At 43.6% G+C, this 14,666-nt stretch overlaps 1 long non-coding RNA gene across 2 annotated transcripts; it reads left to right on the top strand.

The window, feature by feature from the left end:
- Positions 1 to 1,377: 1,377 nt before the first annotated feature.
- Positions 1,378 to 4,959, top strand: LOC123729714 (uncharacterized). 2 transcript variants are annotated; one of them, XR_006761418.1, is made up of 7 exons: positions 1,378 to 1,754; positions 1,919 to 1,976; positions 2,092 to 2,153; positions 2,358 to 2,563; positions 2,697 to 2,761; positions 2,857 to 2,952; positions 4,550 to 4,959. It is a non-coding gene; the product is annotated as an uncharacterized lncRNA (long non-coding RNA). The 2 variants fall into 2 exon arrangements; XR_006761417.1 differs by lacking the exon at positions 4,550 to 4,959 and having other exon boundaries at positions 2,857 to 3,428.
- The last annotated feature ends 9,707 nt before the right edge of the window (positions 4,960 to 14,666 follow it).

The raw sequence follows: 14,666 nt of genomic DNA, 5'->3' as shown, positions 1-14,666 counted from the left end.
GATCTGAATCTAGGATTACAGGGACTCTCCGCAACTATATTCAATGTGCGGGACAAAATTGAGGCTATGGTTAAGAAGTTGGAGCTCTTCTCTGTCTGCATTAACAAGGACAACACACAGGTCTTTACATCATTGTATGATTTTTTTGTGTGCAAATGAACTCAAGCTTACGGACAATGTCAAATGTGATATAGCGAAGCACCTGAGTGAGTTGGGTGCGCATCTACACAGGTACTTTCCCAAAACGGATGACACAAACAACTGGATTCGTTACCCCTTTCGTGCCCTGTCTCCAGTCCACTTACCGATATCTGAACAAGAGAGCCTCATCGAAATTGCAACAAGCGGTTCTGTGAAAATTGAATTTAATCAGAAGCCATTGCCAGATTTCTGGATTGGGCTGCGCTCAGAGTATCCTGCCTTGGCAAATCGCGCTGTTAAGACACTGATGCCCTTTGCAACCACGTACATAGGAATGAGGTCAGGGCTTTGTGATGGCCACTCCAATACCTTGACTTTGTTGTCCTCAACTTTGGCAGTATGCTTGGGGTGATTGTCCATTTGGAAGACCCATTTGCGACCAAGCTTTAACTTCCTGACTGATGTTGCTTTATATTGAAGCTATTTTCCTACCTCATGATGTCATCTATTTTGTGAAGTGCACCAGTCCCTTATGCAGCAAAGCCCCCCTACAACATGATGCTGCCACCCCCGTGCTTCACAGTTGGGATGGTGTTCTTCGGCTTGCAAGCTTCCCCCTTTTTCCTCCCAACATAACGATGGTCATTATGGCCAAACAGTTCTATTTTTGTTTCATCAGACCAGAGGACATTTCTCCAAAAAGTACGATCTTTGTCCCCATGTGCAGTTGCAAACCGTAGTCTGGCTTTTTTATGGCGGTTTTGGAGCAGTGGCTTCTTCCTTGCTGAGCGGCCTTTCAGGTTATGTCGATATAGGATTCGTTTTACTGTGGATATAGATATTTTGTACCTGTTTCCTCCAGCATCTTCACAAGGTCCTTTGCTGTTGTTCTGGGACTAATTTGCACTTTTCGTACCAAAGTACGTTCATCTCTAGGAGACAGAACGCGTCTCCTTCCTGAGCGGTATGACGGCTGCATGGTCCCATGGTGTTTATACTTGCGTACTATTGTTTGTACAGATGAACGTGGTACCTTCAGGCGTTTGGAAATTGCTCCCCAAGGATGAACCAGACAATTTTTTTCCTGAGTTCTTGGCTGATTTCTTTTGATTTTCCCATGATGTCAAGCAAAGAAGCACAGAGTTTGAAGGTAGGCCTTGAAATACATCCACAGGTACACCTCCAATTGACTCAAATTATGTCAATTAGCCTATCAAAAGCTTCTAGAGCCATGACAGCATTTTCTGGAATTTTCCAAGCTGTTTAAAGGCACAGTCAACTTAGTGTATGTAAACTTCTAACCCACTGGAATTGTGATACAGTGAATTCTAAGTGAAATAATCTGTCTGTAAACAATTGTTGGAAAAATGACTTGTGTCATGCACAAAGTAGATGTCCTAACCGACTTGCCAAAACTATAGTTTAAGAAGAAAATTTGTGGAGTGGTTGAAAATCGATTTTTAATGACTCCAACCTAAGTGTATGTAAACTTCCGATTTCAACTGTATAGTGTATATGTTCTGATCAGCCTCTCTTGTGTTATTCAAGCCTTGACGACTCATTCAACGAGGAGAGCTACCTCATAGAGGGTGGACCACACTCTTCTACCTCATGTAAGACAGGCATAGTCTAATGGGACTGTGTGAATGTTCCCCATATGAGGGTGTTGATATGTTTAATAACACATATTAATATGTTACACGTTTTATTGTATATTATTGAAGAGAATACATAAACCTTCTGTATGTGATTTACTTCCTTGCTTATTCCACTCTAGCTTTTTTTTAGGGGATGCGGATTTTCCTTCCACAGTCCAGAGAGGGAGCATACCTAAGGTATGTGCTGCAGCTGAAGAATGTAACCTTGGCACTACCAATGCCAAAGCGGATAGATAAGAAGTGCTGTGGAATTAAATGTCCTCCCTCTGAAAAATGATTTCTGTGTTTTTAGTGGACAGGATATGATAGGAAACCTTTTAAATCCAACCAAAAGTTTTCCTCTTCCAAATGACCGTGAGTATAACGTTTATTTATTCAATCTGGTCAGTCGCACAGAAATGCTTAGGGCATATGTCGCGGAACCACATTAAGCCTATTCCATGTTTAAAAGCCATTTCCATTGAGCATGCTTTTCAGTCAAGGTTTAGGTTTAATCAGGATCTGGGAAAATGGCCCATAAAGATACAATTCCATTGTACCACATTCTGACACCTCCAGAGTTCCAGGAGCTGGTCCTGGGTCTGCTGTTGGACATCAGTCAGTCAGTGAAGGAGCTGGTAGGATGGGTGGGAGTTCTGTAACACTGGGATTCTACTGAGGATTCTGGACCTGGAACAGACTTCCAGTTTGATGTGTGTAGAATCCTGGAAGACATGGCCAACCTGGAGAGAGTTCTAGAGCCTCCGGAGGTAGCTGCCCAGATGGTATGTGGATCTGCAGAGGAGCATTGAATGACAAACTGGCATCAATGAATTTACCTCGACTTAAAGTTGTAGGTGTAACTCCAATACATATTGAATAATTCATTTTTGTAGTTTTTTTTGGTTTGTTTTTCAGAAACAGTTCCTGAGTAGGATCGGTGGGAACACGTTGAGGGACAATGTCACTGGAGTGATGGAGAGGTGGACACACACAGTGGCTAAAATACTGTTGTACTCCTGTGTAAATCTCTCTTTCTGTGACTGCTATTTGATGGGTAACAGTGTTCTCTTACTAGGCTGATGACCAATGAAGCGATGAGCAACTTCAACATGAAAGGAAGGAAATGGACCAAGAAGAGTTCTCTCACACTCCCTGAGCAAAATCTTTATTGGTAAGAGTACAGAGTATATAAGCAGAGTGGAGCGGTCGGAAATAACGCTCATCGCTCACTGAGCCAGCGCTCCACATCCTTTCCAACCGCACCAGAAAAAAAAAAAAGTTCTTCAAACACAGAAGAAAAAAAACAGCTCAAAATTTGCTCCATTCATTCAAATCATCATTTCACCAACACCCATCTATTTTTGTGACTACCTGGACCTACCATTTGCTTTCGAAATATTGAAACCAAACTATATGATTTGAATCAAATGTATTTTAATAAACATGAAAAGGTGACTGTAAGAAGCGCTTATCATTTCAAATAGGCTACAAGTCGTATTAAACAACATATGAACACACTCTAAATAGGTCAGAAGCCAGACAGGTACTCTGTGAAGGAATGGAAATTAATTATTTAGGCCAGTGGTTCCCAAACTTTTTATAGTCCCGTACCCCTTCAAACATTCAACCTCCAGCTGCATACCTCTCTAGCACCTGGGTCAGCGCACTCTCAAATGCTGTTTTTTGCCATCATTGTAAGCCTGCCACACACACACACTATATGATACATTTATTAAACATAAGAATGAGTGAGAGTTTTGGTCACAACCCTGCTCGTGGGAAGTGACAAAGAGCTCTTATAGGACCAAGACACAAATAATAATAATCAATAATGTTGCTCTTTATTTAGCCATCTCACATATAAAACCTTATTTATCCATCAAAAATGGGGAATAACTCACCACAGGTTAATGAGAAGGGTGTGCTTGAAAGGATGCACATAACTGCAATGTTGGGTTGTATTGGAGAGAGTCTCGGTCTTAAATAATTTTCCACACACAGTCTGTGCCTGTATTTAGTTTTCAAGCTACTGAGGGCTGAGAATCCACTCTTACATAGGTAAGTGGTTGCAAAGGGCATCAGTCTCTTAAGGCGAGTCGGATCAGCGGGGCCCTTTGGTTTGGGCTATACGGCGGTGAACCGCTTGATGGGCCAGGACGAACTGAGCTATCAACTCGTTCATGCTGATGCTGCATAAACATCAACTCTGATCTGAACACGTTATCCGAATGCCCACATTCTCCACCACTTATGGCAGACCAGGGGGTTTGGTCAAGACGTTTACACAGATCAGACACAGACAAAAATTGTATTAGCTCGGTTTCGCGATGTTTATTTAAAAAAATAAAATAATAATAGGTCCTCCAGAATACCATCTTCTGGGCTCCGGGGTCTTGCTGTATCCTGTGGGGAACAAAACCCAACTCCCTCTTTGTATCTCTTGTGTTGAGCACGACTATACAGAAGTAACCTCTCTTCCCCAGTCCCCACCCCATGTGCTGCCCTTCTGTCCGCTGTATGGTACTCGTCCAGCTGGTGAGCAATCAGCCCCTTGATTACTCACAAACCACAATCAGCCCCAATTAGTCCTGGCCGGAGAGCCCTTCGAGACCTGGCACGTCCAGCAGAGGGATCCATCGCCGCGTGATGTAGACTCCATCTGTCACCAGGCCTCGACAAGTCTCCCCTGGTGGCCAACCTGCGGAACGCCATAATCCCTAATCCCTAACTAGTGTTCTCTCCTCTCTGAACCTCTGCCTATATTCCAGACTTCATCATGATCACCCACCCATATGCCACTGAGTCTGCTGTACTGAATACGCCCCGGACAGACGTGGAGGGGGAGGCCTACAAAAAAGTTGTCGGTATTATTTATTCTCTGCGGTAGTAGAGTATTAATTAATTGATAATGCCAGAGAAGCCGGTGTTTTGGAGGATATATGGGCACGGGTCCGTCTCGTGCCTGCAAACCGTGCCAATATATCCTCAACACTGAGGGCATTATCACTTTTATTCAACGGGCCACCAACATATCAAATAATGATTTACATATTTTAATTAAAAATGTTATTTTGATTAATTTATTCATACTATTTCATCCTTCAACAAGATATAGTCCCGACACAAATCTAGGGTTGCTACCCAATCCAGCTGGTCATTCGTTCTATTGGTTCGGTTGCCAGAGACGTGACCCAGTCGTTCAGCCTTTTTGTTCTGTATCTATGGATGCGACCCAGTCGTTCAGTCTTTTTGTTCTGTATCTATGGATGCGACCCAGTCGTTCAGTCTTTTTGTTCTGTATCTATGGAATGCGACCCAGTCGTTCATTCTAAATGTTCCATTGCCATACTGGCTGGCAACGTTCTTATCCCTTGCTAGCTAGCCAACTACGGCTAATTTACAGTCACGTCAAACATTGCAGACAGAATAACAGCAAAATAGCTGCATTTGTGTTTAAGCTGTTTTTAGCTACATTTATTTACATACATCCATAACAATGAGCTAATGATACGCAGTTTTGCCTGGCATAGAAAATATGCTTTCTCGTCAGGACACTGTTGTTCAGAGGAGCTAGCCAACAACAGAACTAACATAATCACTTCAAACTGAAGCTGGAAAGACAGCAAACTAGATGAATTTCGTTTAACCTGTTTTCTATTCACATTTCTTTGTATATATCCATAAACATTATGCCAGCTGATTCATGATTTCGACTGGCTGAGAAAAGCTGCCTGCTTGTCTGTTTCATCTCGACTCCCAAGTTCATTACTATGGGACAGCTGGAGACCGAATTTCAATATTGAAACAATGTTGCAAATTTCAGAGCGACAGACAGCAAGGTTTATACAACTCTTTTCTGTTGAAAATCAAATGCTAGTCTAAAAGAAATGGGAGATAATGTCTAGGTGGTTTTTATAGTGGAGATCAAGTTTATAAATTGCCTGGCTGGGCTGATGAGACAGTGGATTGCGCTGAGAGATCGAACAGAGTAAATAGGCATATCACCGTCATAGCTTTAGCCGGTGGTAACTTGTGGAATACTCAAGGTTGTAATAGCTGCCAAAGGTGCTTCAACAAAGTACTGAGTAAAGGGTCTGAATACTTATGTAAATGTGATGTTTCAGTTTTTTTAATTTTTAATACATTTGCAAAAATTTCTGAATCTGTTTTTGCTTTGTCATTATCGGGTATTGTGTGTGTAGATTGATGAGGATATCTTTTTTTAAATACATTTTTCGAATGAGGCTGTAACGTAACAAAATGTGGAAAAAGTCAAGGGGTCTAAATACTTTTCCCCAATGCGCTAAAGATTGCATTATTTTAAGTCTGGTTATGACCCCTACATAAGAGTGTCGAAACCTACCACACAAGGCAAAACATTCCATTACACCATAACCTACTTGTCAACAGTATGTTTATGTTATTTAAAACATATTAAATTGTCATTGTAATTGCGCACACGTTGATTTCAGACATACACCTACCCCAATGCTCTGTTTCTGATGACTGGGATGAATGCAGGAGCAGATTTCAGGAGCAGCACAAAACACCCTCTTTTTGACTGATGACTGACATAAGGGCATGTACGTGATAGGCCTATCTGGCTTGTATGATTATGATGGTCATAATGCTTCTTGACAGTGTCAAAGTGTATTTTCTACAAGTTATTTAAAATATGATGAGAAAAACGTGCCTGTAAAGGCTTCATTACAACAACAAAGGACTTAAGAAACAAACTTTAAAACGAAAGGAAAGTTCTTGGCAGGGAAAAAACACATTTGAATAAATGTGGGTTTTGACACTGATGTAGGGGTCACAACCAGCAATAAAATAATGCAAAATATGTCACAACAGGTGTAAATATATGGGTCATGACAGTGTTATGACCATATTATGACAGGTTATGTCAGCTGTTCTTACAGAACCATGTCATAACATGTTATGACGCTGGGTGTCAAGTAAAGTGTTACCGAAAAATCTGATTTTGGAACCAGTCCTATTGGACTCCTATGGGATTCTATCCCAATACAAGAATCCAATAGAAAAACCCTATCAGATTTTGGAACCAATCTTTATAGGATAAAATCGTGTAGGATACTCAGCAAAATACACCAACTACAGCTTTATGGATGACGCCACAATGGACTTGTCTCTCTTTCCTCTCCAGCAGCGTACTACCCTGCATCCCACTGCTGGCTTGCTTCTGAAGCTAAGCAGGGTTGGTCCTGGTCAGTCCCTGTATGGGAAACCAGATGCTGCTGGAAGTGGTGTTGGAGGGCCAGTAGCAGGCACCCTTTCCTCTGGTCTAAAAAATATCTCAATGCCCAAGGGCAGTGATTGTGGACATTGCCCTGTGTAGGGTGCCGTCTTTCGGATGGGACGTTAAACGGGTGTCCTGACTCTGTGGCCACTTAAGATCCCATGGCACTTATTGTAAAAGTAGGGGGTGTTAACCCTGGTGTCCTGGCTAAATTCCCAATCGGTCCTTCATACCATCATGGCTACCGAATCATCACCAGCTTACAATTGGCTCATTCATTCCCCCCTCTTCTCCCCTGTAACTATTCCCCAGGTCAGTCTCAGTGGAGGGAGGAATGCCTTGGAGTTCAGCAGTGGTCACCATCTGGTCAATCGTGGTAGACTGGTCAAGTCCAGTGTTCCCTCTAAACTGGGTGCGCAGGTAGCCCAAGACTGCCGTGCAGCTCCCCGGGGAAGAAATATTAGCCCAAAGAGATTGAACTTCACTCAACTTTCTAGAGCAGTGGTCACCATCCGGTCAATCGCAGTAGACTGGTCAATCTTCAAGGCATTCCTAGTCGATCACCAAACATTTCTGTAACAAAACCAACAACAAAGCCTTGTGTTCCTATTTTCTTTGTATCGTTGACGGTAGGTGCACCCGATTCAGCAGCTCTGTGCGCCGGGTAAGCAACTGTTGCCATTTTGAACCATGTCATGTGTCTGAAGGTACAAACTCTGCCTTCCCCCCCAGAGAGCCAATCAAGTGCACTATAGGTTTACAGCTGGCCAATCAGATGGCTCAGATTACCATGTATGCAGGAATGTAGCAGGCATAAAAGAAAGCTACAGCAAAATTCATACTGTGAGTTTTCAAAAAGTTTAAAACCATGACCAGAGAGAGGAGACTCAACGAACACAGCAAAGAGCTAATGTTATAAATGTGCGTTCTTATTTCCACTCGGCACTACAACAAGCACTGCAGCGGTAATGAACATGTAGGAAAGTTTATCTATAGGCTTGCGTTATTATTAGAGGCTTGGGTCTTTTTTAATATCAAGGAATCTTTCACTTTCTCTGTTCATAGGAGTAAAAACATGAATTTGTGCATGAGGCAGAAATAGTATGGTGTGACATGAGTTTTGCCATCAGCTGGAAGACAGTGTCCCTTTTTTGGTCAGTATCAGTGGAGGAAAGGGAGAGCGGAGGGAGGTTGAGAGGCGGACCCTCAGTCTCCTGCTCTCTCCCTCCGCTGAGACTGACCATCAGATGCAGGCACCATCAGCCCAGTAAATACAATTTAAAAAGGAAAGGATTTAAATGTATGTTCACTCAGCTGTGCCTCACAACTGGTGTGATCATATAGCCTACCTCAAATTTTGAAATATAAGTAAAACAAAAACAGCCCCAACAACAATACATTGGCAGGGGAATTCAAGCAAAGCCAATATGCACATATAATGTATTGGGCTTATAGCTTACTGCACAAACCTCATTGCTACAGTACTGTTTTTAATTGGTTAATGTTGCATAGGCTCACGTTTTTTAAGTCGCGTTAACAAGAATTCTGAGCGGTAGATCTCAGCTTGCATTTTGACTCAGAACGTGATCTTGACCAGAAAAGGTTGGTGATCACTGTTCTAGAGATTTCCCTGTTAACACTATCAACGTTTCCCTTTACTGTGGCAATTTTGATCTGATCAAGGCAATATGAGCCACTTTCAATGCTTGTTGTAGGCAGAATGCATCGAAGTAGGATTCTATTGCATTGACACTCACGACTCAGACCGTACTCTACACAGACCGGTGCAGCATAACCAATCAGAGCTGCAGTAGGCCTATATGCAAATAGGCCATTGCCATATATGGATCTGTGCCATTTACTTTGAACTGGACTGTGTTTACACTACAGTATGAGTAGTAATGAGTAGATGCGCTTGTTTTGATATCAAAGCGAGAGCTGCATGTAGCCATGCGTGCACATTTTTTTTCATATCCTTTGTTAGTTAGTGAGTTATTAGCCCAGTGTTATGTTTCTCAGTTTCTGTGTTGTTGTGGGTTTGTATGTGTTTGTGTGTATTTCAGGAAATGGCTTCCTGAAGTCTAAAGCAGCTGATTGTTTGGCCCCATTGCTAATTGGAGTCCTGCTGAAGTTTTGTGTATGCCTTAGGACTGTTTTTGATTAGTGAAGTTTTTCACTTTTTAAGTTTGTATTCTGTTTCATTTGTTCCCAGGGGGGAAGGGGAAGGCACCTTGGGAGTGCTTAGGCAAGAGGCCTGCGGGCATACATATACCTGTAGTGTGCTATGTCTATGCACACTAGGTAAGACCTGGGGGGACCATCCCCTGTCTTGGTTAGTGTGCTAAGTAAGTAATGGGTAGGAGAGGGGGTTCTAACTTTCTTTGCTTTGATTCCGTCCAGACCCTTTTCCCTAAATTACTGTGTGACGGAATAAATTCCCTGTCAACTATAATATACTGCTCAAAAAAATAAAGGGAACACTTAAACAACACATCCTAGATCTGAATGAAAGAAATAATCTTATTAAATACTTTTTTCTTTACATAGTTGAATGTGCTGACAACAAAATCACACAGAAATAATCAATGGAAATCCAATTTATCAACCCATGGAGGTCTGGATTTGGAGTCACACTCAAAATTAAAGTGGAAAACCACACTACAGGCTGATCCAACTTTGATGTAATGTCCTTAAAACAAGTCAGAATGAGGCTCAGTAGTGTGGGTGGCCTCCACGTGCCTGTATGACCTCCCTACAACGCCTGGGCATGCTCCTGATGAGGTGGCGGATGGTCTCCTAAGAGATCTCCTCCCAGACCTGGACTAAAGCATCCGCCAACTCCTGGACAGTCTGTGGTGCAACGTGGCGTTGGTGGATGGAGCGAAACATGATGTCCCAGATGTGCTCAATTGGATTCAGGTCTGGGGAACGGGCGGGCAAGTCCATAGCATCAATGCCTTCCTCTTGCAGGAACTGCTGACACACTCCAGCCACAATGAGGTCTAGCATTGTCTTGCATTAGGAGGAACCAAGGGCCAACCGCACCAGCATATGGTCTCACAAGGGGTCTGAGGATCTCATCTCGGTACCTAATGGCAGTCAGGCTACCTCTGGCGAGCACATGGAGGGCTGTGCGGCCCCCCAAAGAAATGCCACCCCACACCATGACTGACCCACCGCCAAACCGGTCATGCTGGAGGATGTTGCAGGCAGCAGAACGTTCTCCGTGGCGTCTCCAGACTCTGTCACGTGCTCAGTGTGAACCTGCTTTCATCTGTGAAGAGCACAGGGCGCCAGTGGCGAATTTGCCAATCTTGGTGTTCTCTGGCAAATGCCAAACGTCCTGCACGGTGTTGGGCTGTAAGCACAACCCCCACCTGTGGACGTCGGGCCCTCATACCACCCTCATGGAGTCTGTTTCTGACCGTTTGAGCGGACACATGCACATTTGTGGCCTGCTCGAGTTCATTTTGCAGGGCTCTGGCAGTGCTTCTCCTGCTCCTCCTTGCACAAATGTAACTCCAAGTCAATCACACTTCTGTGAAATCAAACTGCCCACTTAGGAAGCAACACTGATTGACAATACATTTTCACATGCTGTTGTGCAAATGGAATAGACAACAGGTGGAAATTATAGGCAATTAGCAAGACACCCCCAATAAAGGAGTGGTTCTGCAGGTGGTGACCACGGACCACTTCTCAGTTCCTATGCTTCCTGGCTGATGTTTTGGTCACTTTTGAATGCTGGCGGTGCTTTCACTCTAGTGGTAGCATGAGACGGAGTCTACAACCCACACAAGTGGCTCAGGTAGTGCAGCTCATCCAGGATGGCACATCAATGCGAGCTGTGGCAAGAAGGTTTGCTGTGTCTGTCAGCGTAGTGTCCAGAGCATGGAGGCGCTATCAGGAGACAGGCCAGTACATCAGGAGACGTGGAGGAGGCCGTAGGAGGGCAACAACCCAGCAGCAGGACCGCTACCTCCGCCTTTGTGCAAGGAGGAGCGGGAGGAGCACTGCCAGAGCCCTGCAAAATGACCTCCAGCAGGCCACAAATGTGCATGTGTCTGCTTAAACGGTCAGAAACAGACTCCATGAGGGTGGTATGAGGGCCCGACGTCCACAGGTGGGGGTTGTGCTTACAGCCCAACACCGTGCAGGACGTTTGGCATTTGCCAGAGAACACCAAGATTGGCAAATTCGCCACTGGCGCCCTGTGCTCTTCACAGATGAAAGCAGGTTCACACTGAGCACATGTCACAGACGTGACAGAGTCTGGAGACGCCGTGGAGAACGTTCTGCTGCCTGCAACATCCTCCAGCATGACCGGTTTGGCGGTGGGTCAGTCATGGTGTTGCGGTTGGCCCTTGGTTCCTCCTAATGCAAGACAATGCTAGACCTCATGTGGCTGGAGTGTGTCAGCAGTTCCTGCAAGAGGAAGGCATTGATGCTATGGACTGGCCCGCCCGTTACCCAGACCTGAATCCAATTGAGCACATCTGGGACATCATGTCTCGCTCCATCCACCAACGCCACGTTGCACCACAGACTGTCCAGGAGTTGGCGGATGCTTTAGTCCAGGTCTGGGAGGAGATCCCTCAGGAGACCATCCGCCACCTCATCAGGAGCATGCCCAGGCATTGTAGGGAGGTCATACAGGCACGTAGAGGACACACACACTACTGAGCCTCATTTTGACTTGTTTTAAGGACATTACATCAAAGTTGGATCAGCCTGTAGTGTGGTTTTCCACTTTAATTTTGAGTGTGACTCCAAATCCAGACCTCCATGGGTTGATAAATTGGATTTCCATTGATTATTTTTGTGTGATTTTGTTGTCAGCACATTCAACTATGTAAAGAAAAAAGTATTTAATAAGATTATTTCATTCATTCAGATCTAGGATGTGTTATTTTAGTGTTCCCTTAATTTTTTGGAGCAGTGTATATCTCCAATCATAACTCTTCGGGTTAGGATTTTCGTTATGACCTTCATTTAAAGAAATAGTCTAACATGGGCCTTTTTATCTCATGGCTCTGCCCATGTATCAACATTGCTGCATATTTAGCCTCTCTGGGCTAGGCGGGACGAATTCGTCCCACCTACGTAACAGCCACTTGAAGCCTGTGGCGCGATTTTCAAAACCTTAAAAATCCTATTACTTCAATTTCTCAAACATATGACTATTTTACAGCTATTTAAAGACAAGACTCTCGTTAATCTAACCACACTGTCCGATTTCAAAAAGGCTTTACAACGAAAGCAAAACATTAGATTATGTCAGCAGAGTACCAAGCCAGAAATAATCAGACACCCATTTTTCAAGCCAGCATATAATGTCACCAAAACCCAGAAGACAGCTAAATGCAGCACTCACCTTTGATGATCTTCATCAGATGACAACCCTAGGACATATGTTATACAATACATGCATGTTTTGTTCAATCAAGTTCATATTTATATCAAAAACCAGCTTTTACATTAGCATGTGACGTTCAGAACTAGCATACCCCCCGCAAACTTCCGGGCAATTCGCTAACATTTTACTAAATTACTCACGATAAACGTTCACAAAAAGCATAACAATTATTTTAAGAATTATAGATACAGACCTCCTCTATGCACTCGATATGTCCGATTTTAAAATAGCTTTTTGGTGAAAGCACATTTTGCAATATTCTAAGTACATGGCCCAGGCATCACAGGCTAGCTATTTAGACACCCGGCAAGTTTAGCACTCACCATAATCATATTTACTATTATAAAAGTTTGATTACCTTTTGTTGTCTTCGTCAGAATGCACTCCCAGGACGTCTACTTCAATAACAAATGTTGGTTTGGTCCAAAATAATCCATCGTTATATCCGAATAGCGGCGTTTTGTTCGTGCGTTCCAGACACTATCCGAAATGGTAAAGAAGTGTCGCGCGCATGGCGCAATTCGTGACAATAAAATTCTAAATATTCCATTACCGTACTTCGAAGCATGTCAACCGCTGTTTAAAATCAATTTTTACGCCATTTTTCTCGTAGAAAAGCGATAATATTCCGACAGGGAATCTCCTTTTCGGCAAACAGAGGAAAAAAATCACAAAGGCGGGGCGGTCGGGTCACGCGCATAAGCCCAGAGTCCCTTGATCGGCCACTTGAGAAAGGCGATAATGTGTTTCAGCCTGGGGCTGGAATGACGACATTCTGTTTTTTCCCGGGCTCTGAGAGCCTATGGAAGACGTGGGAAGTGTCACGTTAGAGCAGAGATCCTTAGTAAAAGATAGAGATGGAAAAGAAGTTCAAGAAATGGTCAGACAGGCCACTTCCTGTAAAGGAATCTCTCAGGTTTTGACCTGCCATTTGAGTTCTGTTATACTCACAGACACCATTCAAACAGTTTTAGAAACTTTAGGGTGTTTTCTATCCATATGTAATAAGTATATGCATATTCTAGTTACTGGGTAGGAGTGGTAACCAGATTAAATCGGGTATGTTTTTTATCCAGCCGTGTCAATACTGCCCCCTAGCCCTAACAGGTTTTAAACAATGACTTAGGCAGTATTGGCAATCTATCCTTATACCAAATCCCATCTGTCTAGACCGCTCCTAACCTTTCCCATTTCGAAATCTCCTTAACTGGTGCTCTACATTGACTGTCCTGTAATATTGTTCTGTCTATGCTCACTTCCTCTTTTAACAAATGCTGTGTCAGCAGCTGTGGCTTGAGGCCTGCCCGTTTTGCTTCCTGATCTGCCTTCCTGTTGCCGTTACTGATACTATCCTTCCCAGTAGTGTGAGCTTCGCATTTACAAATGGCTACTTTTTGTGGCAAAAGTACAGCATCTAATAGATTCAAAATTAACTGAGCATGTGTAATAGGTTTCACAGAAGTGGTTACCATTCCCCTGTTTCTCCATTGGGCTGCAAATATGTGTACTGTGTTAAATGCGTAGGCACTGTCTGTGTAAATAGTAATACGTTTTCCTTTCCCTAACTGACACACCCGGGTGAGTGCCACTATCTCTGCTTGTTGTGCTGAATAATTTCCCGGTAACGGTTCTGCTTCCAAGACCTCTGTGTCCGTAACTACAGCATATCCTGTCATCAGGGTTCTTTCTGGATGAACCATCTACAAACAGTCAGTTCCCCATCCGATAAGGCTAGGTCAGTCAAATCAGCCATGGTAGGACAACTTTCTCAGTTTCTGTTACACAATCATGTGGGCTGCCATCTGTTGCAATAGGAACTAATGTTGAGGGGTTCAGGCAGGGGCGGAAATCCCGGGGGGGACACGACCCCCCCATCCTGGGAAAAATATGATTTGTCCCCCCCAATATATCACTGAAACATAACTATGTAATTTAAATAATATTAATAATACGCAATGAAAGCAATTGTGCTGATTATAGACACTTAATAGCGCGTTTTTAAGTTTCAAAAGATTGCGACCCCCCCCCCACCCTTTGCCTCACAATGGTTTGATCCACTGCCAGTTCCTTAGCTTGCTAGGTAACGTAGAGGTCGTATCTACTGTCTGAAAGGCACTCAATGCACGTAACTGACGTGACGTTAATCCAGTCAATCGCGCACACACACTTGCTGAATATGCAGAGCTAGCGCGCAAATATGAACTATTAA

The sequence above is a fragment of the Salmo salar genome, chromosome ssa22 (assembly GCF_905237065.1).
Source record: "Salmo salar chromosome ssa22, Ssal_v3.1, whole genome shotgun sequence".
In the NCBI taxonomy this organism is placed as follows: Eukaryota; Metazoa; Chordata; class Actinopteri; order Salmoniformes; family Salmonidae; genus Salmo; species Salmo salar.
This window is presented reverse-complemented; position numbering and strand designations above follow the sequence as displayed.